This window comes from Nomascus leucogenys, chromosome 3, assembly GCF_006542625.1.
Source record: "Nomascus leucogenys isolate Asia chromosome 3, Asia_NLE_v1, whole genome shotgun sequence".
Taxonomy (NCBI): domain Eukaryota; kingdom Metazoa; phylum Chordata; class Mammalia; order Primates; family Hylobatidae; genus Nomascus; species Nomascus leucogenys.
The window spans coordinates 86,628,118-86,644,684 of NC_044383.1; the positions used below are offsets into that span (position 1 = coordinate 86,628,118).

Consider the following 16,567-nt stretch of genomic DNA (forward strand, 5'->3'; position numbering starts at 1 on the left):
TTTAATTAGCTTCTGATCACATCTGATGCTTTAATTTTGAGTCAGCCTCACAGCTCACTCATTCAAGAGAAATTCAGTGAGTGCCTACTATGTGTCAGGCACTTCTAGGGGAAATTACACAAAATACATGTGGTTCTGACCTCACCAGAGAGATTCCACAGTACTGAAGAAGAAAAGGAGAATGGATACATACATATTCAGACAATCCATCACTGTGGATCATTTTGCATTTCATTTACGCAATCCGTTTTTGTAGGCTCTAAAGTAACTTTTACATTAGCTTTCAGCTGCTGCATGATTTACTATATGCCAGCTCAGCCCAGGTAGGTTAGAGCCAAACACTATTCCCTTAATTGAAGAGGCATGTCCATTTGCATCCTACATTCAGGGCTTCAAGGGTAGAGGGCTTCCACAACTTAAGCTGTAGTCTCCTTCTTTAGTTCTCTGAAGTATACAAACCACTGCTATACAGTAACATGACTGAGTTGATTTTACCATGAAAGCTCACAAAAGTAACAACGAGACATCTTCAGGACATTTCAGCTTTAGCTTTTCCCAGTGATGGCCCTGAGTCCTGTTTTCCTTACACTTCGGTAATAGCTTAAGGCATAAACTCAGATTTTACTGAACTCCTGAAATGTACTGAAAGGCATGGACTCAAATTATAAAAACATCAAAATTCCTTTTTCTTTGTTAGATAAAGTTTACTCAATTATTTTACCTACAAAAGTTATATTTGTTTATTTGAGCACATTTTTTAAATTATAGCAAATACAATTAAAATAATAAGCTACAGTCCCTCATCTAAAAATATCCATCTTGATGCATTTTCTTGCAAGATTTAAAAAAAAGCCTTTTCCATATAGATACTTGTCTTAATTTCTAACAAATTAAGAGAACAATGGCCATGTGGGAAGCCACTGGTGGAAAAGCTGTAGGTACACACTGGGCCAGTTTTCCAGGCTGTGACTTACAGTGTACTTGATTTCCAGGGAGCAATGCGTGCCTCACCACTGTGTTGTTAGAGGCTATGGACCACTTTATAACTGTGAGCATCTTCCTTTTGGATATAAGTACTGGAGAGAAACAAATCGTTAGAGGGCGAGAGAAGTGAGTTTTGATTGTTAAAATACATGAAAGACATAGACTGCTGGAACTATGCTTTGCTGCATAGAGAGCTGCTCTATCCCAAGAGTTAATAGAGTGCAGGGGCAGAGGCGCGCTTAGGACATCAGCTGTCTGTCAGGTGGGGGAAGGGTGCAGAGCTATATGGATTCCTCAGCTAGGGGTCACTAGGAGCCCTTCATATGCTACAGGAGAAGAACGTTTAGCAATTGAAAACAGCTATGCTGGAAAACATGCCTTTCAATATAGTTCTTTGGCTTTTCTCCTTTGTTTAATGCTTCTAACATGTCATTTGATGTATTGATTTTCTTATTCAAAGTACATGTTAAGCATGTTCATCACAATCTGTGTTCATTTCTTCTTGGCTAAAATAACTCACCATATTTTTTAAATAATAAATGAAGGTGATGTTTTGGGTTTTTTTTTCACTTTTCATATTTGAAATATTATAAATGGCTTGTGCCTTTTTCTAGGTTACATTTTAAAATAATCATAGATAGCCAGGGTTGGGAATAAAATTATTATTCTGGGAACTGCTTTACCATTTTTAAAATATCAGCACCAATTTTAATTTGACTACTTGCTAAACAATTATAGTTTATACTATCATTATAGCTCTAGTTATAATATCATTCAGTTAACTCTTACTCCTCCAACAGGCACCACTATAGCTATACTTCATATAAAGGTGGTAAGAAAGCCAAGACTGAGAAAGGACAAATAATTTTACCTTGACTGCCATAGAAGGATACCTTGGAAAGTCCCTTTTGGGATACTATGCAGGGGGCCCTAAAACAAATGCCTCTGTTATAAAACTTATTTATTTGGTCAGTGAACTCTGCCTTAAATTAGACAAAGCCAGCAGGCCTTAAATATAATCCAGCTAATGTAACTAGATTACAATGCAGCAATTTGAATATAGTCATTAATGCCATGCTTAAAATATGAGTGGCTTCCATCAACATAATATAAAAGGATTACCTCTTCCTCAGTGGTCCAGTTCCAGAACGCATGGCCACATTTCCTACACCAATTTGACACCAGAAGCAAAAAAGACCCAAAGGCCAGTGAAGCTCAAGACGACAGGACAAATACTGGGACAGTGCTGCTATTACCGCATATACCAAGAGCTGCTGGCAAAAGTGATGTTCTTCTACTTATCCTGATGAGGCAACAGTTTCCACAGGGACACACAGGTTGCTGGAACAATGCTGACACCTCTTTTCTAAGGGAAGTGGATTGAGTCCTTCTTAGGTAGAATTGCCAGTTAAAATACAGGACATCCAAATATTTCATAGGACATTCTTATACTAAAAAATTATTCATTCTTTATCTAAAATTCAAATGTAAATGGGTGTCCTATATTTTTCTTTGCTAAATCTGGCAATCTTATTCCTGTGGTAGGGAGAAATTACTTCCCTTTTTGGGTAGAAATCCTCCATTTTTCTCTTTGTTTAATTTAGAGAAGACAGGAAGGGATATAAATATTTTGCTCACAAGTCTGTTCTCCACGTGAAGACCCACTTATTTAGAGGAAAAATAACTTAGAAAAATAGAGTTTAGTCAAACTGGTCCAGAAGTCTAAGAACTCAAAGTGATTGTGTAGTCTAAAGTCTGAGAGTTACATATTCCCAGCATCTACTCTTATCCATAAAATCTAACAATAAATAAATCAGCATAATGGGTCAGGCAAATGGGAATTAGAAAGGTTCCATGTTTGCCTTGATTTTACTATTGGAAAATAACTTCCCCACGCTTCCATTTTATCTTCAGGGATTTGAATAATGGAAGGGCCACCATATTGGATAACAGTCTAAGATGGAGTTGGGTTTTTAAAAAATCAGACTATTGTGGGGCATCTCAAAAGTGGGTAGTCTTTAAGTAAATATGTAATATTATTCATATTGTAAATGTTCTTTAAAAAAAGTATTACCTTTTTAGGGTCAGGCATATTTATAAATAGGTATCAATGTTAGTTTTCACATAATCTAAATTGAAGAATGCTGGGAAACTCCTCTTATGTCAAATTATTTCCTCTCCCTAAATGCTACAGTGCTTAAAAGATCAGCATCCAATATTCATTTTTATCAGTTTCTTTAAATCTCCAGGAAGGGATTATTACAGCACTAATACTTTTAAGTGAATGATTTTATAGGGATACCGGAGTTCAGACAGCATAAACATAATTAATCTTAATTCAGGTCACCAGATAGTGCAAAAAAGGACAAGAAGGTTGTGGGAGGAGGTGAGGATCATACCCAAGAAAAACATCAGTTGCCCCATAAATGTGCCTGCAGTGGTCCTGACTCATGCTCTTTATTCCACTCCCAAATGTGTCACACTTTTAGTTGAAGAGACAGTCATTTCTATTTAACCATTCCTCTTTTCTCCTGCTCTCTGAGTACAAGCCATTCACTCCTAGCCCTACTCTTGTCCAGTGTAGGCTGCCAAACTGGCTCAATTCAGATAACATAGTAGGGTTCAGAAGAGCTCTCCCTATTCACCACTAACTTGCTGTGTGACTCCAGGCAAATTGCTTAACATCTCTGGACCTTGGTTTCAGCATCATACAATGTTGAAGTGTCATCAGATGGTCTGTCAGTCTTACCAAGAAAGGAAAGAGAAAAACTTACATCACTGAAATCTTGTAATTGGTTCAGCAGGGGAAATATATTATCCCACCCATCATTGCTTGACCCCTTACTAGCCATATGTTCCCGGGAAATTTACTTCATCTCTCTTTGCCTCTGTTTTTGTTTTATCTGCAAACAGGGAAAAATAATGCCTACTAGACTATGATGTCATGATAATAAAAGGAGTTAAATCAGTTGACATGTAAAAGATGCTTAATATATTTTATCTATTATCATAACTAATAATAGCTATTACTTTCTCCAAGAATTATTTTTCTTTCAAAGAAAAAAATTAGTTATGTCAACAACCCTGAGATATTGTCAGCTCTAGAGTGAGTTAGTTATAACTGGCATTTCAAGAAGGTGTAGTTATCTTTGTTTCCAATTAACACTTTTCAATAAGAACTTTGTTTTTAGTAAGAAGTTTTAAAAAGTAAAAATTCATATTATCATCACCAATTGCTCAGAACAAAGACTCTTTTTTACATATAAGGAATTCAACAAACCAGAAAAAATAATCTTAATTTCTGCTCCCAAGTAATCCCCACATTTTAATACCTAGCCATAACACAGTCGTTATACTATTGAGCAAAATACAAACGAAAATCACACATTTAATTTTGAAATGACAAATTAAAGTTGTTACCTTCCTGGACTGACATAATAAAAACACATCATTACTTAATGGAGTAGATTGTGGATAGACTGTAAATATCTGCGACATAAACAAAGATTTCAACCACACTTCATTCTTTTCTTCTTCAACTTCTTTAAGAAGTCTACTGTCTGCTGAGGAGTACTTTTCCCTCTCTGGTTGCATTTATCTCCACCACCACATTCCTGGTGCTGCTCCTGAATTTATCACTTACCCAAAAAATTTTTATTAACCTAAGTTTCACCAGTAGTATATTAAAACATTTAAGTATTTTTCTTAACAGAGAATGAAGAAATCATTTATGGTACAAATCCTGCTTTGTGTTGTCATGAATTTTCATTTGTCTGGCATATATCTGATTGTTGCAACTGCATTCTTTCATGTTATCATCTTTTTTCTTTTCTTTTTGGAATGTAGAAAATGTTAGTCCTGGAAGTGGTTAATGTGACGACAAGCACATTAGAAAAAAAAAATCCACCTCAATCCAAAGTGATGGCATTAAGTGGAATCCAGTGTATCATGGAGCACCTAATGCACACAAGATGTGGAGCATGTCCCCTGGTCAGAACTTTTAAATACTAAGTAGCAATGAATGGGAGAAATAAATCAAATGGGAGGATAGCTGGAATAATAAACAGTGAAGATGCTTCATACTCACACTCCAGCAAAGCAAGATGAAAAAGTGATCCTAGCTGTCATGAGCTATTACTGAATGAAGAACTTCGTTTTAGCTCTTCTAACTTGAAAAATGGAAAAAAAGAAAGAAAGAAATGAAAAGAAAAAGAAAGAATGCTGGAGGAAAATAGCTTTTTTTTTCCTTGAGTCTCTCAAACTCATTGTCAGTAAAACAAACTGCTATGTATCATCTGTTTAGTGACAGAAAATATATATATTGAGATCAAAGATAATCAAGGTACACCTGGTTATTATTTGTAAAGACTTAACTGTAAGTTTTTAATGATTAATTTATCTGCCACATAACGCTTTAATAGATCATGTGAAACATCAAGGGAGGAATGTGGTACTGCATTTCTAAAGCCTCCTTCTCTGTCTCTGAATGATAATAGGCATGGGAGTCGTCATTAGTCTTGTTAGACGATGGTTCCTTTAGGAATCTCTATGTGTTACCTTTTAGAGGGAAGGTCAAAGAAGCCACCCCTGGGGACTCCCCTGCAGGATACAACTAACACAAGCATAAACTGTATGGAAATGGCTAAATTGTCTTTACTGAGACCTTAGTCTTTCGCATCAATCAAGTCCTTCTGAACTAGTAAAACAGATAAGCACCCTGCTGGCAAAAGTGTTACTATCCTTATGCTTGTCATGACTGGCACTACAAATTTAACAATAAACAGGCAGTTATTTGTCTTACTTTTTAAAAAAACAAAATAAGTGTGCCGAAAGACATACAGTTGCAAGGAAAACTCATTTTAATGGCGAACAGAGAGAAGAAAAAATTGCTAAGTGGATTCGGTGTCACTCTCTTTCAGTCCTTCCTCAAAAGACCCTGTATCCAGGAGTCCAATTGTAACTGCTATTGTGCACATGGAGAAGGTAATATGAATCCGACAAGCCAAAACAAAGCAAACCGGGACCCCATGGCTGCCATGTGGGAGGGGACAGATTTATCCACCCTCACGTCTCAGCTTCCTGAGTGTGGAGCCTGTGTCAATGCCTCATCCTGACACCTAACTCATGGGGGAATTATAAGTCATCAATACCAATGACTGTAAAACACTTTGTAAATAAAAATGGCTTAGAAGTTCCAATTAACAACAGAAAGTAACCCTCTGGGATGTACTAGAGAGAAATAACTACAGCCATAAATAAGCAATGGTGAATTTAGGTTCACTTCTTATTTCAATGCTGTTAAAAATGGATCTCCTTCCAATCTCCAATCTGAAGACTCAGCTATGATTTTTTTTCTCATTTACGCTATACAAAGTCACGCGCATGAGTGGAAGCATTGAGGAAATACAGGATTGGGCATTCCCTACTATTTTAATATGAGTATTACAAGCATACATACTCTTATCTACCTTCATGTCAAACAAAAACAAAAACAACAACAAAACAACCAGAAGTAGTATAACTTAACTTAGCTAACCGTATGGCCACCACAGATGTGCCATAAACAGGGAGCATAGCAGGCCCAAGAAGTAGCTACAGTACACACCCTTAGTGTACTTAATGCTTGCCCCGTTTAGAACTTTCACAGGCTGACACGATGGATTATCAATCTGACCCAGGAAGTATCCACTGAGCCTGTAGCACTATGTCCCTTATACCTGTGAGGAAAAGAGGCTTGGGAAGCAGTTTGATATGACCAAATTATAATTAAATTAATAGCCATATAATACTTACTAAATGAATTATTCTAAATGGATTATAGAAAAATCAACCCATTATTACTCAGAATAGCCCTATGAAGCAAGTACTACTGTTATCCACATTTTAAGATAAAGAAACCCGGAGAGATTGAATAACTTGCCCAAGGTCACAGAGAACTGAGACTTGAACCTGGGCAGTTGGACTCCAGAGTCCATGCTTTTAACCACTTCTCAACCTGCAAAAAGAGCCCAAGTTTTTGGCTCCACACTTAGTGTCTAGGGTCTCTGCTTGATTTTAAAAATTAAAAAATAAATAAATATGGTAAGACACGGCAGCTTATCCTTCAGGCCCTCACGTGCCTATGCAATGACAGACAGGCAAACAACTATAGGGTGATAGAAGTTACAGGAATGTGCAGAATAGTCAGGAAATGTAAATAAGGGAGCATTTAGCTCAGACTGGGGCCTTCAAAGAAATCTTAGAAGAAGATAATGAATTGTGGTTTCCATTTCCTTAGAAAATCTAGTTATATGTGCCCCTATTTTTTGGCAGGCATTCTTGCAACCTTTGGCCTAAGTATGCACAGCATGTCCACAGGAATAATTTCAAATATAATATGAAAAAAAAATTAGCACCAACCTTAGCTTCTATTAAGTCTATTTTAAGATCAGGGTCCATAGTAGCAAAACTCAGCCTGCCATAGCTTGACCAGAAACCAGGGGACAATTCAGGGTACTCAGCTGCCCCTCTGAAAAGATGTTAGCCATGAGACATCTCTAGAGCATCTTTAGCTGCCTGGTGAGTTTGGCTGACTCTCCAATCACCATAGAGGTCCCGATGGGCAGAGGTTCTGACTATCCTGCCCAGATGAAGCATGAGGGGAGAGCAGCAGTTGTTCTACCCAGCAGGGACTATCTCTACAGCAAACATCACCTCCAAATCAGAGCTCCAACCTTGCAGAAAGACCCCACTTACAGGAAGACAACTCAGTGGGGAGAAGGTGTTCGGGGAAGATGAATTGTGGGAGGAGGAAGGGAGAAGGGAGTGGCAGACGCAGGCAGCATCCTCAGCTTCTGCTTGGTCCTTGATTTCTCTCTGTAGAGGAGATTGACCTCCAGGAAAAACAGACCTCCCTTCCCCCTCCACCCCTTCAGCACAGCAGTGATGCCTGCACAGGGCCTGTCCCTGCCATACAGCTACCAAGAATACACCAAAGCCATTAAACATACCGATCTTTAGTGACTAAAAGGCTGCCATCTTTTTAGCCTTTTAAAATATATGGCACATGCATACAATGAAAAGCAATGATATTATAGATTTATTGACATGGAAACATGTTCACTATGTATCACTGAGTGAAAATAAATAGGTTATGAGAAATAAATACCAAATCCAATTTTGTAAATCATTATATACATATAAAAAGACCAGAAAAATATGCATCAGGATATTTACAATGAAGGGATTATTACAAGTATTTTTTCTTCCTTGTGCTATCTGTCTTCTTTATGAAGACTATGTGTTATTTATTTGCTTATTTACTTTTTTGAAAGAGCTATTTTATTTTTTCCTCAGGAAGAGGGAGATTTTTATTTCTTATTTTTTATTTTTTGGAGATGTAGTCTCACTCTGCCTCCCAGGATGAAGTGCAGTTTTCTGAACACAGCTCACTATAACCCTGACCTCCTGGGCTCAAGCAATGCTCCCACCTCTGCCTCCCAAGTAAGAGGGACCATAGGTGCACACTGGGACCGTGAGTACGTGCCACCATGCCTGGCTAATTTTCTTTCTTTTTTTTTTTTTGTAGGGACAGGGTCTGGTTATGTTGACTAGGCTGGTCTCAAACTCCTGGCCTCAAGCAATCCTCCCACCTTGGCCTCTGAAAGTGATGGGATTTCAGGTGTGAGCCACTGCGCCCAGCCAGGAAGTAAGAGATTCTTAAATAGGTGATAATTATCACCTATTATTATCAGTCTTAGTGGTTTGATTTGATTGAAATAGCTCAGGCTAAGGAACAATACTTTAATGGCAGGGAGAGAAGTATGTTGATGAACTGGATTTGTCGGCTCTTTCCTGATGACTAAAATCAAATGTGAAGTGGTTATTGCCATTTAGCTTATCCCCAGAATTCAGACTTTATGATTTCCCTGTAACTCACCAAATCAAAATCAGAGTATCCCAAAGTAGATATGTTAGAAGAAGAAAAACCAAAAGGTTGAGTAACTCAATCAATTTGGGAAATGTTGAGCTAACTAGTGTTAAATAGTCATCTTTCTTGCAGGATTTCTGAGAGCCTCATTGTGCTAATGTACATTGTATATTTCCCACAAAATAACAGTCTTCCCAACTTTATATTTATCCATGAAATTCATTTTTGCCAAAGCATCACATGTGACCAGTGACAAGCGAATGCTGCATTGCTTGGCAACACTGTTCTAAGTAGTAATCTAGAAACACCTGTAAACACATATACTAACTCCGTCAGGAGAATTTTTAAATCGTTATATATTTTTGCAAATATAAATTTTGTTTTGCAAATATAAATCTATTATTTTCATCAATGATGCGCTAATTTCAGAAACTATGAGATTAGTCATGATATTAAGTCAGTTTCACCAGGTTGCTTCACCAGAAGCACCGACGAGTTTCATATCAGTGAATAAATGTCTGAATTCAAAATCTGTGACATCATTTTCAAGTAAAGGGGACCAGTCTGTAGACAAAATAGAATGTACACCTGTCACTGCCATTCTTTTGAGTCATTACAGTTTATAAATTTATACACCATGAAAAGCTTTATTTATGTTCATATGGTGTGAAAATTGCAAGAAAAACTTTAAATTAATTACCCTTTTTTAAAGAAAGCAATTGAAATTTATCACAGACAGTAAGGGAATTTATTTACATGCCATAAAGCTTCTGAAAATACAGTCATGAAATATGAGTTAGGAAAAGTAGCTCATGCCCTCACATGTCCTCAAGATGGAAAAGCAAATTAGCTGGCCATAACTGCAAACCACAGTCTTGTGGCTTTGGTCTCTCTCCTCAGCTTACCTTTTGCAGGATCTCAAAGGCAGACTTGACTCAACAATATGATCTTTTCTTTTGGGTTTACTCAACATTTTCCCCCAGAATCTACATGATCTGCTCTTAAGAAGCTGAGCAGTTAAGACAGTTTATCATAGTTTCCCCTCACACCTCAGGAATAGACACCAGTTGAACCACATCTCAGAATACATTTAGCTGGGGGTGAGGAGGGGTGCTTCTAGGACTGGGTCTTTTTTCTCTCTCTCTTAGAAGTATCATTTTATTTCACTGTGAAATCAGCTGATTAGTATGTAGAAAAGCAACAGTCCGTTGATTTCCACAAATGTGTTTTGATTTTTTATTCTGGGCTTCAAGTCTTTCCTGCATACATTTAACCGCAGCCCACTCCACCAAAGGTACATTTACTGGGCTGAGGGTTTGGGGGATGGGCTCCTCCCTGGAATCTTGCTTACATTTGCATGTGAAAAGAAAGAAATGCTTTTGAGTAATTAGTCATCTGAAATTCTGCACCATGAGGAAAAAAAATTGCTTTTGGATATTTATGGAGAGAAAAATCCATATGGACAATGAATACCCTATTAATGCGTTGGGGGGAAGGGAGGGATGTAGTACATTATGTTGAATTTCATCCAAATAATGATAAAAATAATATTGCCACTTTCTCATAAACAGTAGCTACAATAGAAAGTAGCACAAAGCTGTCTTATTCACAACTTAAATTTCTTATATTTATTCTATGATCTTAAAAAGCCCTTTCTTTTTGACCTAATATGTTCATGCCATATTGAAGAAACTCATGATCAATATGTATTGATTTGATCACTAATTGCATTAATTTTGCTTTAGAAATTAGAAAGGCTCTAATGAAAATGTGAAGTCACTTCAAGATAGTACATTATGGGCAGGCTAATTTAGCTGGGCTCTGTGCATCAGATTATTTCATTACGAACCTTCAATTACCATACAAATGAATGAGATAAATAGCCTTTTCTGAGCAGATTTACATTTTTGAATTCGTCTATAAATTTCAAGAGCTTAAGTTAATTTATAACCTAACATCATATTTAATATACAAATAGTTCAATCATGAATGCATTATCTGCATAAACCCTTACTCTGGCCCTTCGCATTATGCTTTGAACAACATTTGAAACAATCACTGTTTTTTAAATACTTGCTTGTACTACATTTAATCTCTTAAAGAAAAATGTGAAATAAATACTTTTGTTAAAATCTTGCATATTATTGCTTAGCAATTGGTGCAATGAAACCAAGTGATGAAGAGGTATGCTGCTCAAGATTTATAAAACCCTAGAAATGTGAAATAGTCAAGCTGATTTTGCGTTAAGTGCAGATGCTAAAATAACATCCCAAGAAACGAGAACATAGAGCCTTTTAAATTCTTAATGTATTTCTGCTGTTTTAAAAAACCTACCTGTACAATTGAATTAAATAAAAAAGACACCAGAAGTAGATATCTTTACCATAAGATTCTACTTAATTTGGTCTTGGGGTGGAGTGGTATTGTGGTAGATGGGAGAAATGTGGCCAGAAGGCAAAAGTAAAGATAATTTTAAGGGGTGCCCAGAATTCTGAGATATCTTGAAGAAAAACAATGCATCAAAATAAAATCTAGGTAATATTTTGCAAATAAATATTTGAAAGTTCATTCTGTTCTCAGGCTGTGTATTTATATACACTGAAGAAAATGAAATAGCTAGCACTAATGGATATTTCATGTGGGCCTATAAAGTTTTGAAGTGGTGCTGATAATAATAATGGACACAACATGCCATCTACTTTTGCTGTTTAGTATTTCATGATAAAATCATGAACACACAGTCTTGGCATCTAATTCCTACAGTTATTATTATTGTACACTTAGGAATTTTAAAACCTCTAAAATAGTCCAATGGTTCAATTTATACCTTCATTCATTATTCTTGTTCACTGACATTATAAGACCCTCATGGCATGATAATCAAAAATCAATGAATTATCACATAATTTAGGATAAAGTATATTTCACAAGCAAAGGCTTTATGAGAGAATATCAGGGCTGAGGGCTCAATAGAGATCAACTAGCCCCTTAGCACTCAATGTGCAGTCTTGGATGAGCACCTGGGAACCAATGTGGACTCTCTTTGCAGACCTTTGAATCCAAATCTAAATTTAGTATGATGCCCAGGAAATTCATGTGCATGTTAGAGTTTGAGAAGTACTTGTTTAGTCTTTCATTATCTTTTTATAAACATGGCAACTAAGGCAAAGAAAGCTTGAGAATGCTGTTCAAGGTGGCAAAAATTAACTCTTATCTATGGCTGAAAGCTATGGTGGTTCAAGCATGGTGCTTTGTAGATCCCAGTCGTGGGTCAGGTCTACAAAGGTTAACTTTGCTGAACTCCCAGGCAGCTTTGGGAATTGCTTGTAATGGTTATAAAGAGCATGTTTGAGAGTATGTTGATGGATGGATACTAGTGTAGCACCATTCCAAGAACAATCATTCTGAATTTCTATTTTTCAGAATCATTTAATCAGTCCAGTTCACGAGCAAGTGCCAACATCCATCTACCCTGCACTACCATCTAGACAGAAAATTCAAAATAAGAGATAATAGTTGTATCCTTAATTTACCCATTCATAGAAAAAGTGTGAGAGTCAAGCATGACATGTTTGTCAATATTTCACCACATAAAAATTAAAACAGCAAGGGGCGATAACAAGTGGAGGGATTTTTAGTGTGGCTACCTGCAGCTGAGTATGTACAAAGCAAGTAAACAGTGGCCCAGTATAGACACAGCTGAGGGCACTTAATTAGTGACAATTACTACATTGTTCTAAGCTGCCTGCAACCTTGCTCTCTCCCTTTAGATAAACTCATTTAAGTAAATACAATGTCAAGAAAATGGACAAGCCCTTTGACTTGCTAGAGAACCATGAAAGTGCTGTATTCTATCAATTAAACATGATTCTTTCTTTTTATTAAGGGGAATTAGATCTAACATTTGCTTCAAAATTTCATACAGCTATCCACTAGTTCTTTAGTGTTAAATGTGTAGCAAATAGATTTTTCTTTTCAAAAATTTATACTAATAATGATCACATACTAAATCTTAATGGTTGGAGCCGTTCAGAAATTACTTACCTAGAAATACGTTTTAAGAAACAGTTTTGCAACTCACTGATAAAAAATATTTTTAAAGGGATAAACAATTTGGATGCTTTTCTAATTCATCACATTAAGTGAGAATGGTGTCCAGGCAATAGTTTGGAAATGCTTTGGAAAAGTCACAGATGAATTACCTTTTAAAAGTTTTTCACTTAACAAACATTTATTCAGAACCTAGTATATAAATCTTTATTTAACAAACCTCTTTTTAGCAACTAGTACGTGCTAGATGCTGTAAGCAATAAGACATTGTATCAGCCTTTAATGAACTTATAATCAAAAAAGGCAAAAAGAATAGTGCATAAATAACTGTCATACAAACAGGAAGGCCAAACTAGAAGTCCAACTTCTTCAGTCCTATAGCCACAGCATTCTCAAGAGACAAGGTCCAGGCATTTTGTTCTCCTCTAACCTCTGCACCAAACAACTCCTATGTCATCTGAGAGTCAGAGGATGGTGACAGCAGCTCCTCCAGCTCCCTGCCTCCTGCAAAAATGAGCAGAACCTTGTGCATTCACCCTGACAGATAAATGTCTTATATTTGCTGCTTTTTTCTGGGAAATGTGGTGCATGTAAAATGAATATACTTTTATTTGGGACATTAGTCATGGAATGTGAGGGAGTAGGAGATGTTTGACCTACTTAAATATACTTAAGTATACAAGTTAATTTCTTCACAAACGATTTCCAAACTTCTTTTGTTTGACTTGGCATAGACCCCAGGTGACACCAGGCAAACACACGAACATGGGAAAAAATGCTTTGTTGGTGGTAGATTCCCTCATGGTTTCACAAAGGAAAGGCATTAAAACTCAAGGATTGTTTTAAGACTCAGTGTTTAATTTATGAAACCACATTTTAAAAATCCAAGCAGAGTAGTCATTTAATGAGGTCAGAGAGTAAGCTGTAATAACTTTAAGCTGGAATTTTACTGTTCTTCTGTCACATGAAGAAATGAACATTTTCTGTCTGTTAAGGATTTGAGATAAGCGCCTCCCACCAGTTGATACTTGACACTTGCAATCAGCTCATAAGAAAGGGGTGCTGCATCTAAAGCTACATTAACTCTTCAGTAACAGCTCAATCTCACTTATCCATGAAGTTCTGTCCATGAAGTTTACAAGCACTAGGAATATTTCTCCAAGTTACACGCGAGAGTCCTGGCCCTGAGCCCTAAATTACACATGAATCTGGAGCTGAGGAAGGCCTCGAATCTCTGGAATTCACCCTCCTCATCTGCACAATAGGGGCTGCAGTGCGTGATCCCCCACAGCTCCATCATGGCCAGGGCAGAGAGTGAGATGTCCCTGTGTCAGTGGTACAGCTAGTGCTCACTGCTTGCTTGACTTCATTCCTTCTCTAGATTAACCAGTCAAGGCTACACGATGTCAGGTTGCTCTTTAAGTCTACTGGCAGGGCAGTGTATTGTGGTTTTCCACAGTCTTCACAACCAGCAGAGGGAGCGAAAGTGCACAGTAAGTCAACTTTAATGAAGTATCAAATCTCTTTAAAAACTCTGTTTCATTAAAATAAAATATGCTAAATAAATGTGTCTGGGTTGAGAAATTTGACTTGCCTGGTATATTTGCCTGCTGTCAGTGTTTGCGTGTGGGAAGTCAGAATTTAAAAATTATGGCCACTATAGTTAATAACAATATATTGTATTCTTGAAAATTGCTGAGACTGGAAGCTTCCAGCTGCACTGAGCTCTGCCTCTGCCCCAGTCATTCCCCACATTGCCAGTCAAGTCCCTGAGGAACTTGCCTCCTCCAGACGCAAGTGCATTCTGTCCTGAAGAAGTCTGGTTGTGATAGGAGCCCCGTTTTTGTAGGGACAGAAAAGAAAAGGAGTGGAACATGGTCCAGCTGCCAGAAGAAAAGTTGGATTGATGAAAAGGGTCTCCAATTTGGGCTGCTGCCTAAAAGACTTTGGAAAGTTTAGTTTTACTCCAGTCCCCACAGATGAGCTCTTCAACAACCCAGCAGTGAATCTGTGCTTAGTGGCCCAGCCAACCAGCAACTGGCTGAGTTGGTTAGCAGAGCAGTGTTGTCTGGCTACAGCTGCGTCACGGTGAGAGGAGACCCCAGCCTGGCAATTAGTACCATTAGTGGCCATGCCTGGAACTGCCCAGACCTTTGTGTCACTTGGGTTGATGCCCAGCAGACATCAGTACACCCCTTACCACTTCATCAGGAAATCTCCATGGACTACCTGTTTCATTTCTCCTCAGAGAACTACAGGGAAAGGTACCAGAACTTCCAGGATTTCCCTGGACAAACTTTGTATCTCTTCCCCAAGTATAGTGTATTCTGATCTAGGAGGTGTGGACCCTCTGGAACATTTTTTTAAAGAACAATGATATCTAGTATTTTTCCATGAGAGACATTGATCCACTTGGTACCCAGAAGGTCATGCAACAGAAATTTGATCTGCTGATTGGCAAAAGACAAAGGTCTGTCCATCTGAGTTTTGATATTGATGTATTTGACTCTACTCTGGCTCCAGCCACAGGAATCCCTATTGTAGGGGGACGGACCTTTCAAGAAGTCATCTATATTGCTGGGGAAATACATAGTACAGGGTTGCTGTCAGCACTGGATCTTGTTGAAGTCAATCCTCAACTGGGCACTTTAGAGGAAAGGGCAAAGGCCACAGCTAGCCTGCTAGTAGATGTAACTGCTTTACATTTGGGTCAGACAAGGGAAGGAGGGCAAATTGCCCATGGCCAGATTTTCAGTTTCCCAGCCAAGTCAGAAAATGAAGCATGTGTGAGAATTTAGGAAATACTCTGCACTGTTTTGTTTCACAATGGGCATTCCAGAGCTGTAAGGCATTTGAGAGGACAGGTATTAAGTGCTTATCTGGGTTAATAGTGCCTTAATGAGAACACTTGCACATTCGCACAATTGCAGTTTCCCCTTTCCATTTTGGTGACTAATAATACTACTGTAAGTGCGTGTGTGTGTGTATATATATATATATATATATATTTTTTTTTGCAGTTCACTGGGTATTAATGCATTGTATGGCTATGTAAATGTAAAGATGCATAAGCAGCATTTGTTACCTTGGTATATCAAAAAATGGTAAGAAAGGAGATTTTTTAAGTGTTTTCACCACAAAAAAATAATTATGTGAGGTCATACATATGGTAATTGGCTTGATTTAGCCATTCCACAATGTGTACATATTTCAAAACAATATGTTGTGACTGATAAATATATGCAATTTTTATTTGTCAACTTAAAAATTAATTAATTGAAAAAATAAATACCCAAAAGCCACAAGAGGAAGGAGATTAAGTCCACCCACATCTACTATTCTGCTGTCTAAAGATAAAGGAGGAGCCAGAGGATGCTGGGCCTGCAGGGAAGGAGGAGACGTGTATCAGCATCCTGGCTGGGAACAGAACTCAAGCCTCTCGACTGGACCCTGCTTTCCTTTTTTCACTCACTTACATGAAAATGGGCTTGGGATCAATAAGAATAATTCTGCTCAAGCTTTCCAACAGAAGAAAAACAGAGTAACCAGCCATGTTCTGCAGCCCTCACAGCAATCCTTCCCTCCAGCTAACTTGCTTCTCATCTGCTACTTTTCATGAAGATA

At 37.6% G+C, this 16,567-nt stretch overlaps 1 pseudogene; it reads left to right on the forward strand.

The window, feature by feature from the left end:
- Positions 1 to 1,030: 1,030 nt before the first annotated feature.
- LOC100587680 lies at positions 1,031 to 15,741 on the forward strand (annotated as a pseudogene).
- Positions 15,742 to 16,567: the final 826 nt, after the last annotated feature.